Genomic DNA, 12,860 nt, shown 5'->3' with positions numbered 1-12,860 from the left:
CTCTGACTCATAGAGCAGCCTCTGCCTCATCGAGCAGCCTCTGACTCATCGAGCAGCCTCTCCCTCATCGAGCAACCTCTGCCTCATCGAGCAACCTCTGCCTCATCGAGCAGCCTCTGCCTCATCGAGCAACCTCTGCCTCATCGAGCAACCTGTCTCATCGAGCAGCCTATCCCTCATCGAGCAACCTCTGCCTCATCGAGCAACCTCTGTCTCATTGAGCAGCCTATCCCTCATCGAGCAGCCTCTGCCTCATCGAGCAGCCTATCCCTCATTGAGCAACCTCTGCCTCATCGAGCAACCTCTGCCTCATCGAGCAACCTCTGCCTCATCGAGCAGCCTCTGCCTCATCGAGCTGCCTCTGACTCATCGAGCAACCTCTGCCTCATCGAGCAAGCTCTGCCTCATCGAGCAGCCTCTGTCTCATCAAGCAGCCACTGCCTCATCGAGCAGCCTCTGTCTCATCGAGCAGCCTATCCCTCATCGAGTACCCTGCTCATCGAGCAGCCTATCCCTCATCGAGCAGCCTCTGCCTCATCGAGCAGCCTCTGTCTCATCGAGCAGCCTCTCCCTTATCGAGCAGCCTCTGTCTCATCGAGCAACCTCTGCCTCATCGAGCAGCCTCTGCCTCATCGAGCAGCCTATCCCTCATGGAGTAACCTGCTCATCGGGTAACCTGCTCATCGATCAGCCTATCCCTCATCGAGCAACCTCTGCCTCATCGAGCAGCCTCTGCCTCATCGAGCAGCCTATCCCTCATCGAGTAACCTGCTCATCGAGCAGCCTATCCCTCATCGAGCAACCTCTGCCTCATCGAGCAGCCTCTCCCTCATCGAGCAGCCTATCCCTCATCGAGTAACCTGCTCATCGAGCAGCCTATCCCTCATCGAGCAGCCTCTGCCTCATCGAGCAGCCTCTGCCTCATCGAGCAGCCTCTCCCTCATCGAGCAGCTTATCCCTCATCGAGCAGCTTATCCCTCATCGAGCAGCCTCTGCCTCATCGAGTGCCTATTCCTCATCGAGCAACCTCTGCCTCATCGAGCAGCCTCTGCCTCATCGAGCAGCCTATCCCTCATCGAGCAGCCTCTGACTCATCGAGCAGCCTCTGCCTCATCGAGCAGCCTATCCCTCATCGAGCAGCCTCTGCCTCATCGAGCAGCCTATCCCTCATCGAGCAATCTCTGCCTCATCGAGCAACCTCTGCCTCATCGAGCCGCCTCTGCCTCATCGAGCAGCCTATCCCTCATCGAGCAACCTCTGCCTCATCGAGCAACCTTTGCCTCATCGAGCAGCCTCTGCCTCATCGAGCAGCCTATCCCTCATCAAGCAGTCTCTGTCTCATCGAGCAGCCAATTCCTCATCGAGTAACCTGCTCATCGAGCAGCCTCTGCCTCATCGAGCAGTCTCTGCCTCATCGAACAGCCTCTCCCTCATCAAGCAGCCTCTGGCTCATCGAGCAGCCTCTGCCTCATCGAGCAGTCTCTCCCTCATCGAGCAGCCTATCCCTCATCAAACAGCCTCTGCCTCATCGAGCAGCCTATCCCTCATCGAGCAGCCTATCCCTCATCGAGCAGCCTCTGCCTCATCGAGCAGCCTCTGCCTCATCGAGCAGCCTCTGACTCATTGAGCAACCTCTGCCTCATTGAGCAGCCTATCCCTCATTGAGCAGCCTATCCCTCATCGAGCAACCCCTGCCTCATCGAGCAGCCTCTGACTCATCGAGCAGCCTCTGACTCATCGAGCAGCCTCTGCCTCATCGAGCAGCCTATCCCTCATCGAGCAGCCTATCCCTCATCAAACAGTCTCTGCCTCATCGAGCAGCCTATCCCTCATCGAGCAGCCTATCCCTCATCGAGCAGCCTCTGACTCATCGAGCAGCCTATCCCTCATCGAGCAGCCTCTGCCTCATCGAGCAGCCTCTGCCTCATCGAGCAGCCTATCCCTCATTGAGCAGCCTATCCCTCATCGAGCAACCTCTGCCTCATCGAACAGCCTCTGCCTCATCGAGCAGCCTCTGACTCATCGAGCAGCCTCTGACTCATCGAGCAGCCTATCCCTCATGGAGCAACCTCTGCCTCATCGAGCAGCCTATCCCTCATTGAGCAGCCAATCCCTCACCGAGCAACCTCTGCCTCATCGAGCAGCCTCTGCCTCACCGAGCAGCCTCTGCCTCATCGAGCAGCCTATCCCTCATCGAGCAACCTCTGCCTCATCAAGCAACCTCTGCCTCATCGAGCCGCCTCTGCCTCATCGAGCCGCTTCTTCCTCATCGAGCAGCCTATCCCTCATCGAGCAACCTCTGCCTCATCGAGCAACCTCTGCCTCATCGAGCAGCCTCTGCCTCATCGAGCAGCCTATCCCTCATCAAGCAACCTCTGCCTCATCAAGCAGCCTCTGGCTCATCGAGCAGCCTCTGCCTCATCGAGCAGTCTCTCCCTCATCGAGCAGCCTATCCCTCATCAAACAGCCTCTGCCTCATCGAGCAGCCTATCCCTCATCGAGCAGCCTATCCCTCATCGAGCAGCCTCTGACTCATCGAGCAGCCTATCCCTCATCGAGCAGCCTCTGCCTCATCGAGCAGCCTCTGCCTCATCGAGCAGCCTCTGCCTCATCGAGCAGCCTCTGACTCATTGAGCAACCTCTGCCTCATTGAGCAGCTTATCCCTCATTGAGCAGCCTATCCCTCATTTAGCAACCTCTGCCTCATCGAGCAGCCTCTGACTCATCGAGCAGCCTCTGACTCATCGAGCAGCCTCTGCCTCATCGAGCAGCCTATCCCTCATCGAGCAGCCTATCCCTCATCAAACAGCCTCTGCCTCATCGAGCAGCCTATCCCTCATCGAGCAGCCTATCCCTCATCGAGCAGCCTCTGACTCATCGAGCAGCCTATCCCTCATCGAGCAGCCTCTGACTCATCGAGCAGCCTATCTCTCATCGAGCAGCCTATCCCTCATCGAGCAGCCTCAGCATCATCGAGCAGCCTATCCCTCATCGAGCAGCCTCTGCCTCATCGAGCAGCCGCTGCCTCATCGAGCAGCCTCTCCCTCATCGAGCAGCCTCTGCCTCATCGAGCCGCCTATCCCTCATCGAGCAGCCTATCCCTCATCAAGCAGCCTCTGCCTAATCGAGCAACCTCTGCCTCATCGAGCAGCCTCTGACTCATCGAGCAACCTCTGCCTCATCGAGCAACCTCTGCCGCATCGAGCAGCCTATCCCTCATCGAGCAGCCTCAGCCTCATCGAGCAGCCTCTGCCTCTTCGAGCAGCCTCTGCCTCATCGAGCAGCCTATCCCTCATCGAGCAGCCTATCCCTCATCGAGCAGCCTATCCCTCATCGAGCAGCCTCTGCCTCATCGAGCAACCTCTGCCTCATCGAGCAGCCTCTGACTCATCGAGCAGCCTCTGCCTCATCGAGCAGCCTATCCCTCATCGAGCAGCCTATCCCTCATCGAGCAGCCTCTGCCTCATCGAGCAACCACTGCCTCATCGAGCAGCCTCTGACTCATCGAGCAGCCTCTGCCTCATCGAGCAACCTATCCCTCATCGAGCAACCTCTGCCTCATCGAACAACCTTTGCCTCATCGAGCAGCCTCTGCCTCATCAAGCAGTCTGTCTCATCGAGCTGCCTATCCCTCATCGATCAGCCTCTGCCTCATCGAGCAGTCTCTGCCTCATTGAGCAGCCTCTCCCTCATCAAGCAGCCTATCCCTCATTAAGCAGCCTATCCCTCATCGAGCAGCCTATCCCTCATCGAGCAACCTCTGCCTCATCGAGCAGTTTCTGCCTCATCGAGCAGCCAATCCCTCATCGAGCAGCCTCTGCCTCATCGAGCAGCCTCTGCCTCATCGAGCAGCCTCTCCCTCATCGAGCAGCCTATCCCTCATCAAACAGCCTATCCCTCATCGAGCAGCCTGTCTCTCATCGAGCAGCCACTGACTCATCGAGCAGCCTATCCCTCATCGAGCAGTCTCTGCCTCGTCGAGCAGTCTCTGCCTCATCGAGCAGCCTCTGCCTCATCGAGCAGCCTCTGCCTCATCGAGCAACCTCTGCCTCATCGAGCAGCCTATCCCGCATCGAGCAGCCTATCCCTCATCGAGCAGCCTATCACACATCGAGCAGCCTCTGCCTCATCGAGCAGCCTCTCCCTCATCGAGCAGCCTATCCCTCATCGAGCAGCCTCTGCCTCATCGAGCAGCCTATCCCTCATCGAGCCACCTCTGCCTCACCGAGCAGCCTCTGCCTCATCGAGCAGCCTATCCCTCATCGAGCAGCCTCTGCCTCATCGAGCAGCCTCTGCCTCATCGAGCAGCCTCTGCCTCATTGAGCAGCCTATCCCTCATTGAGCAGCATATCCCTCATCGAGCAACCTCTGCCTCATCGAGCAGCCTCTGCCTCATCGAGCAGCCTCTGACTCATCCAGCAGCCTCTGACTCATCGAGCAGCCTATCCCTCATCGAGCAACCTCTGCCTCATCGAGCAGCCTATCCCTCATTGAGCAGCCTATCCCTCATCGAGCAACCTCTGCCTCATCGAGCAGCCTCTGCCTCACCGAGCAGCCTCTGCCTCATCGAGAAGCCTATCCCTCATCGAGCAACCTCTGCCTCATCGAGCAACCTCTGCCTCATCGAGCCGCCTCTGCCTCATCGAGCCGCTTCTCCCTCATCGATCAGCCTATCCCTCATTGAGCAGCCGATCCCTCATCGAGCAGCCTCTGACTCATAGAGCAGCCTCTGCCTCATCGAGCAGCCTCTGACTCATCGAGCAGCCTCTCCCTCATCGAGCAACCTCTGCCTCATCGAGCAACCTCTGCCTCATCGAGCAGCCTCTGCCTCATCGAGCAGCCTCTGCCTCATCGAGCAACCTGTCTCATCGAGCAGCCTATCCCTCATCGAGCAACCTCTGCCTCATCGAGCAACCTCTGTCTCATTGAGCAGCCTATCCCTCATCGAGCAGCCTCTGCCTCATCGAGCAGCCTATCCCTCATCGAGCAACCTCTGCCTCATCGAGCAACCTCTGCCTCATCGAGCAACCTCTGCCTCATCGAGCAGCCTCTGCCTCATCGAGCTGCCTCTGACTCATCGAGCAACCTCTGCCTCATCGAGCAAGCTCTGCCTCATCGAGCAGCCTCTGTCTCATCAAGCAGCCACTGCCTCATCGAGCAGCCTCTGTCTCATCGAGCAGCCTATCCCTCATCGAGTACCCTGCTCATCGAGCAGCCTATCCCTCATCGAGCAGCCTCTGCCTCATCGAGCAGCCTCTGTCTCATCGAGCAGCCTCTCCCTTATCGAGCAGCCTCTGTCTCATCGAGCAACCTCTGCCTCATCGAGCAGCCTCTGCCTCATCGAGCAGCCTATCCCTCATGGAGTAACCTGCTCATCGGGTAACCTGCTCATCGATCAGCCTATCCCTCATCGAGCAACCTCTGCCTCATCGAGCAGCCTCTGCCTCATCGAGCAGCCTATCCCTCATCGAGTAACCTGCTCATCGAGCAGCCTATCCCTCATCGAGCAACCTCTGCCTCATCGAGCAGCCTCTCCCTCATCGAGCAGCCTCTGCCTCATCGAGCAGCCTCTCCCTCATCGAGCAGCTTATCCCTCATCGAGCAGCCTCTGCCTCATCGAGCAGCCTATTCCTCATCGAGCAACCTCTGCCTCATCGAGCAGCCTCTGCCTCATCGAGCAGCCTATCCCTCATCGAGCAGCCTCTGACTCATCGAGCAGCCTCTGCCTCATCGAGCAGCCTATCCCTCATCGAGCAGCCTCTGCCTCATCGAGCAGCCTATCCCTCATCGAGCAATCTCTGCCTCATCGAGCAACCTCTGCCTCATCGAGCCGCCTCTGCCTCATCGAGCAGCCTATCCCTCATCGAGCAACCTCTGCCTCATCGAGCAACCTTTGCCTCATCGAGCAGCCTCTGCCTCATCGAGCAGCCTATCCCTCATCAAGCAGTCTCTGTCTCATCGAGCAGCCAATTCCTCATCGAGTAACATGCTCTTCGAGCAGCCTCTGCCTCATCGAGCAGTCTCTGCCTCATCGAACAGCCTCTCCCTCATCAAGCAGCCTCTGGCTCATCGAGCAGCCTCTGCCTCATCGAGCAGTCTCTCCCTCATCGAGCAGCCTATCCCTCATCAAACAGCCTCTGCCTCATCGAGCAGCCTATCCCTCATCGAGCAGCCTATCCCTCATCGAGCAGCCTCTGACTCATCGAGCAGCCTATCCATCATCGAGCAGCCTCTGCCTCATCGAGCAGCCTCTGCCTCATCGAGCAGCCTCTGCCTCATCGAGCAGTCTCTGACTCATTGAGCAACCTCTGCCTCATTGAGCAGCCTATCCCTCATTGAGCAGCCTATCCCTCATCGAGCAACCCCTGCCTCATCGAGCAGCCTCTGACTCATCGAGCAGCCTCTGACTCATCGAGCAGCCTCTGCCTCATCGAGCAGCCTATCCCTCATCGAGCAGCCTATCCCTCATCAAACAGCCTCTGCCTCATCGAGCAGCCTATCCCTCATCGAGCAGCCTATCCCTCATCGAGCAGCCTCTGACTCATCGAGCAGCCTATCCCTCATCGAGCAGCCTCTGCCTCATCGAGCAGCCTCTGCCTCATCGAGCAGCCTATCCCTCATTGAGCAGCCTATCCCTCATCGAGCAACCTCTGCCTCATCGAACAGCCTCTGCCTCATCGAGCAGCCTCTGACTCATCGAGCAGCCTCTGACTCATCGAGCAGCCTATCCCTCATGGAGCAACCTCTGCCTCATCGAGCAGCCTATCCCTCATTGAGCAGCCAATCCCTCATCGAGCAACCTCTGCCTCATCGAGCAGCCTCTGCCTCACCGAGCAGCCTCTGCCTCATCGAGCAGCCTATCCCTCATCGAGCAACCTCTGCCTCATCAAGCAACCTCTGCCTCATCGAGCCGCCTCTGCCTCATCGAGCCGCTTCTTCCTCATCGAGCAGCCTATCCCTCATCGAGCAACCTCTGCCTCATCGAGCAACCACTGCCTCATCGAGCAGCCTCTGCCTCATCGAGCAGCCTATCCCTCATCAAGCAACCTCTGCCTCATCAAGCAGCCTCTGGCTCATCGAGCAGCCTCTGCCTCATCGAGCAGTCTCTCCCTCATCGAGCAGCCTATCCCTCATCAAACAGCCTCTGCCTCATCGAGCAGCCTATCCCTCATCGAGCAGCCTATCCCTCATCGAGCAGCCTCTGACTCATCGAGCAGCCTATCCCTCATCGAGCAGCCTCTGCCTCATCGAGCAGCCTCTGCCTCATCGAGCAGCCTCTGCCTCATCGAGCAGCCTCTGACTCATTGAGCAACCTCTGCCTCATTGAGCAGCCTATCCCTCATTGAGCAGCCTATCCCTCATTTAGCAACCTCGGCCTCATCGAGCAGCCTCTGACTCATCGAGCAGCCTCTGACTCATCGAGCAGCCTCTGCCTCATCGAGCAGCCTATCCCTCATCGAGCAGCCTATCCCTCATCAAACAGCCTCTGCCTCATCGAGCAGCCTATCCCTCATCGAGCAGCCTATCCCTCATCGAGCAGCCTCTGACTCATCGAGCAGCCTATCCCTCATCGAGCAGCCTCTGCCTCATCGAGCAGCCTCTGCCTCATCGAGCAGCCTATCCCTCAGTGAGCAGCCTATCCCTCATCGAGCAACCTCTGCCTCATCGAACAGCCTCTGCCTCATCGAGCAGCCTCTGACTCATCGAGCAGCCTCTGACTCATCGAGCAGCCTATCCCTCATGGAGCAACCTCTGCCTCATCGAGCAGCCTATCCCTCATTGAGCAGCCTATCCCTCATCGAGCAACCTCTGCCTCATCGAGCAGCCTCTGCCTCACCGAGCAGCCTCTGCCTCATCGAGCAGCCTATCCCTCATCGAGCAACCTCTGCCTCATCGAGCAACCTCTGCCTCATCGAGCCAGCTCTACCTCATCGAGCCGCTTCTTCCTCATCGAGCAGCCTATCCCTCATCGAGCAACCTCTGCCTCATCGAGCAACCTCTGCCTCATCGAGCAGCCTCTGCCTCATCGAGCAGCCTATCCCTCATCAAGCAACCTCTGCCTCATCAAGCAGTCTCTGTCTCATCGAGCAGCCTATCCCTCATCGAGCAGCCTATCCCTCATCGAGCAGCCTCTCCCTCATCGAGCAGCCTATCCCTCATCGAGCAGCCTCTCCCTCATCGAGCAGCCTATCCCTCATCGAGCAGCCTCTGCCTCATCGAGCTGCCTATCCCTCATCGAGCAGCCTATCCCTTATCGAGCAGCCTAGGCCTCATCGAGCAACCTCTGCCTGATCAAGCAGCCTCTGCCTCATCGAGCAGCCTATCCCTCATCGAGCAAACTCTGCCTCATCGAGCAACCTCTGTTTCATCGAGCAGCCTATCCCTCATCGAGCAGCCTCTGACTCATCGAGGAACCTCTGTCTCATCGAGCAGCCTATCCCTCATCGAGCAGCCTCTGACTCATCGAGCAGCCTATCTCTCATCGAGCAGCCTATCCCTCATCGAGCAGCCTCTGCCTCATCGAGCAGCCTATCCCTCATCGAGCAGCCTCTGCCTCATCGAGCAGCCTCTGCCTCATCGAGCAGCCTCTCCCTCATCAAGCAGCCTCTGCCTCATCGAGCAGCCTATCCCTCATCGAGCAGCCTATCCCTCATCAAGCAGCCTCTGCCTAATCGAGCAACCTCTGCCTCATCGAGCAGCCTCTGACTCATCGAGCAACCTCTGCCTCATCGAGCAACCTCTGCCTCATCGAGCAGCCTATCCCTCATCGAGCAGCCTCAGCCTCATCGAGCAGCCTCTGCCTCATCGAGCAGCCTCTGCCTCATCGAGCAGCCTATCCCTCATCGAGCAGCCTATCCCTCATCGAGCAGCCTATCCCTCATCGAGCAGCCTATCCCTCATCGAGCAGCCTCTGCCTCATCGAGCAACCTCTGCCTCATCGAGCAGCCTCTGACTCATCGAGCAGCCTCTGCCTCATCGAGCCGCCTATCCCTCATCGAGCAGCCTATCCCTCATCGAGCAGCCTATCCCTCATCGAGCAGCCTCTGCCTCATCGAGCAACCACTGCCTCATCGAGCAGCCTCTGACTCATCGAGCAGCCTCTGCCTCATCGAGCAACCTATCCCTCATCGAGCAACCTCTGCCTCATCGAGCAACCTTTGCCTCATCGAGCAGCCTCTGCCTCATCAAGCAGTCTGTCTCATCGAGCTGCCTATCCCTCATCGAGCAGCCTCTGCCTCATCGAGCAGTCTCTGCCTCATTGAGCAGCCTCTCCCTCATCAAGCAGCCTATCCCTCATTAAGCAGCCTATCCCTCATCGAGCAGCCTATCCCTCATCGAGCAACCTCTGCCTCATCGAGCAGTTTCTGCCTCATCGAGCAGCCAATCCCTCATCGAGCAGCCTCTGCCTCATCGAGCAGCCTCTGCCTCATCGAGCAGCCTCTCCCTCATCGAGCAGCCTATCCCTCATCAAACAGCCTATCCCTCATCGAGCAGCCTGTCTCTCATCGAGCAGCCACTGACTCATCGAGCAGCCTATCCCTCATCGAGCAGTCTCTGCCTCGTCGAGCAGTCTCTGCCTCATCGAGCAGCCTCTGCCTCATCGAGCAACCTCTGCCTCATCGAGCAGCCTATCCCGCATCGAGCAGCCTATCCCTCATCGAGCAGCCTATCACACATCGAGCAGCCTCTGCCTCATCGAGCAGCCTCTCCCTCATCGAGCAGCCTATCCCTCATCGAGCAGCCTCTGCCTCATCGAGCAGCCTATCCCTCATCGAGCCACCTCTGCCTCACCGAGCAGCCTCTGCCTCATCGAGCAGCCTATCCCTCATCGAGCAGCCTCTGCCTCATCGAGCAGCCTCTGCCTCATCGAGCAGCCTCTGCCTCATTGAGCAGCCTATCCCTCATTGAGCAGCATATCCCTCATCGAGCAACCTCTGCCTCATCGAGCAGCCTCTGCCTCATCGAGCAGCCTCTGACTCATCGAGCAGCCTCTGACTCATCGAGCAGCCTATCCCTCATCGAGCAACCTCTGCCTCATCGAGCAGCCTATCCCTCATTGAGCAGCCTATCCCTCATCGAGCAACCTCTGCCTCATCGAGCAGCCTCTGCCTCACCGAGCAGCCTCTGCCTCATCGAGCAGCCTATCCCTCATCGAGGAACCTCTGCCTCATCGAGCAACCTCTGCCTCATCGAGCCGCCTCTGCCTCATCGAGCCGCTTCTCCCTCATCGATCAGCCTATCCCTCATTGAGCAGCCTATCCCTCATCGAGCAGCCTCTGACTCATAGAGCAGCCTCTGCCTCATCGAGCAGCCTCTGACTCATCGAGCAGCCTCTCACTCATCGAGCAACCTCTGCCTCATCGAGCAACCTCTGCCTCATCGAGCAGCCTCTGCCTCATCGAGCAGCCTCTGCCTCATCGAGCAACCTGTCTCATCGAGCAGCCTATCCCTCATCGAGCAACCTCTGCCTCATCGAGCAACCTCTGTCTCATCGAGCAGCCTATCCCTCATCGAGCAGCCTCTGCCTCATCGAGCAGCCTATCCCTCATCGAGCAACCTCTGCCTCATCGAGCAACCTCTGCCTCATCGAGCAACCTCTGCCTCATCGAGCAGCCTCTGCCTCATCGAGCTGCCTCTGACTCATCGAGCAACCTCTGCCTCATCGAGCAAGCTCTGCCTCATCGAGCAGCCTCTGTCTCATCAAGCAGCCACTGCCTCATCGAGCAGCCTCTGTCTCATCGAGCAGCCTATCCCTCATCGAGTACCCTGCTCATCGAGCAGCCTCTCCCTCATCGAGCAGCCTCTGCCTCATCGAGCAGCCTCTGTCTCATCGAGCAGCCTCTCCCTTATCGAGCAGCCTCTGTCTCATCGAGCAACCTCTGCCTCATCGAGCAGCCTCTGCCTCATCGAGCAGCCTATCCCTCATGGAGTAACCTGCTCATCGGGTAACCTGCTCATCGATCAGCCTATCCCTCATCGAGCAACCTCTGCCTCATCGAGCAGCCTCTGCCTCATCGAGCAGCCTATCCCTCATCGAGTAACCTGCTCATCGAGCAGCCTATCCCTCATCGAGCAACCTCTGCCTCATCGAGCAGCCTCTCCCTCATCGAGCAGCCTATCCCTCATCGAGTAACCTGCTCATCGAGCAGCCTATCCCTCATCGAGCAGCCTCTGCCTCATCGAGCAGCCTCTGCCTCATCGAGCAGCCTCTCCCTCATCGAGCAGCCTATCCCTCATCGAGCAGCCTCTGCCTCATCGAGCAGCCTATTCCTCATCGAGCAGCCTCTGCCTCATCGAGCAGCCTCTGACTCATCGAGCAGCCTCTGCCTCATCGAGCAGCCTATCCCTCATCGAGCAGCCTCTGCCTCATCGAGCAGCCTATCCCTCATCGAGCAATCTCTGCCTCATCGAGCAACCTCTGCCTCATCGAGCCGCCTCTGCCTCATCGAGCAGCCTATCCCTCATCGAGCAACCTCTGCCTCATCGAGCAACCTTTGCCTCATCGAGCAGCCTCTGCCTCATCGAGCAGCCTATCCCTCATCAAGCAGTCTCTGTCTCATCGAGCAGCCAATTCCTCATCGAGTAACCTGCTCATCGAGCAGCCTCTGCCTCATCGAGCAGTCTCTGCCTCATCGAACAGCCTCTCCCTCATCAAGCAGCCTCTGGCTCATCGAGCAGCCTCTGCCTCATCGAGCAGTCTCTCCCTCATCGAGCAGCCTATCCCTCATCAAACAGCCTCTGCCTCATCGAGCAGCCTATCCCTCATCGAGCAGCCTATCCCTCATCGAGCAGCCTCTGACTCATCGAGCAGCCTATCCATCATCGAGCAGCCTCTGCCTCATCGAGCAGCCTCTGCCTCATCGAGCAGCCTCTGCCTCATCGAGCAGCCTCTGACTCATTGAGCAACCTCTGCCTCATTGAGCAGCCTATCCCTCATTGAGCAGCCTATCCCTCATCGAGCAACCCCTGCCTCATCGAGCAGCCTCTGACTCATCGAGCAGCCTCTGACTCATCGAGCAGCCTCTGCCTCATCGAGCAGCCTATCCCTCATCGAGCAGCCTATCCCTCATCAAACAGCCTCTGCCTCATCGAGCAGCCTATCCCTCATCGAGCAGCCTATCCCTCATCGAGCAGCCTCTGACTCATCGAGCAGCCTATCCCTCATCGAGCAGCCTCTGCCTCATCGAGCAGCCTCTGCCTCATCGAGCAGCCTATCCCTCATTGAGCAGCCTATCCCTCATCGAGCAACCTCTGCCTCATCGAACAGCCTCTGCCTCATCGAGCAGCCTCTGACTCATCGAGCAGCCTCTGACTCATCGAGCAGCCTATCCCTCATGGAGCAACCTCTGCCTCATCGAGCAGCCTATCCCTCATTGAGCAGCCAATCCCTCATCGAGCAACCTCTGCCTCATCGAGCAGCCTCTGCCTCACCGAGCAGCCTCTGCCTCATCGAGCAGCCTATCCCTCATCGAGCAACCTCTGCCTCATCGAGCAGCCTATCCCTCATCAAGCAACCTCTGCCTCATCAAGCAGCCTCTGGCTCATCGAGCAGCCTCTGCCTCATCGAGCAGTCTCTCCCTCATCGAGCAGCCTATCCCTCATCAAACAGCCTCTGCCTCATCGAGCAGCCTATCCCTCATCGAGCAGCCTATCCCTCATCGAGCAGCCTCTGACTCATCGAGCAGCCTATCCCTCATCGAGCAGCCTCTGCCTCATCGAGCAGCCTCTGCCTCATCGAGCCGCCTCTGCCTCATCGAGCCGCTTCTTCCTCATCGAGCAGCCTATCCCTCATCGAGCAACCTCTGCCTCATCGAGCAACCTCTGCCTCATCGAGCAGCCTCTGCCTCATCGAGCAGCCT

The sequence above is a fragment of the Scyliorhinus torazame genome, chromosome 8 (genome assembly GCF_047496885.1).
Source record: "Scyliorhinus torazame isolate Kashiwa2021f chromosome 8, sScyTor2.1, whole genome shotgun sequence".
In the NCBI taxonomy this organism is placed as follows: Eukaryota; Metazoa; Chordata; class Chondrichthyes; order Carcharhiniformes; family Scyliorhinidae; genus Scyliorhinus; species Scyliorhinus torazame.
Note: the sequence above shows the minus strand (reverse complement) of the source record.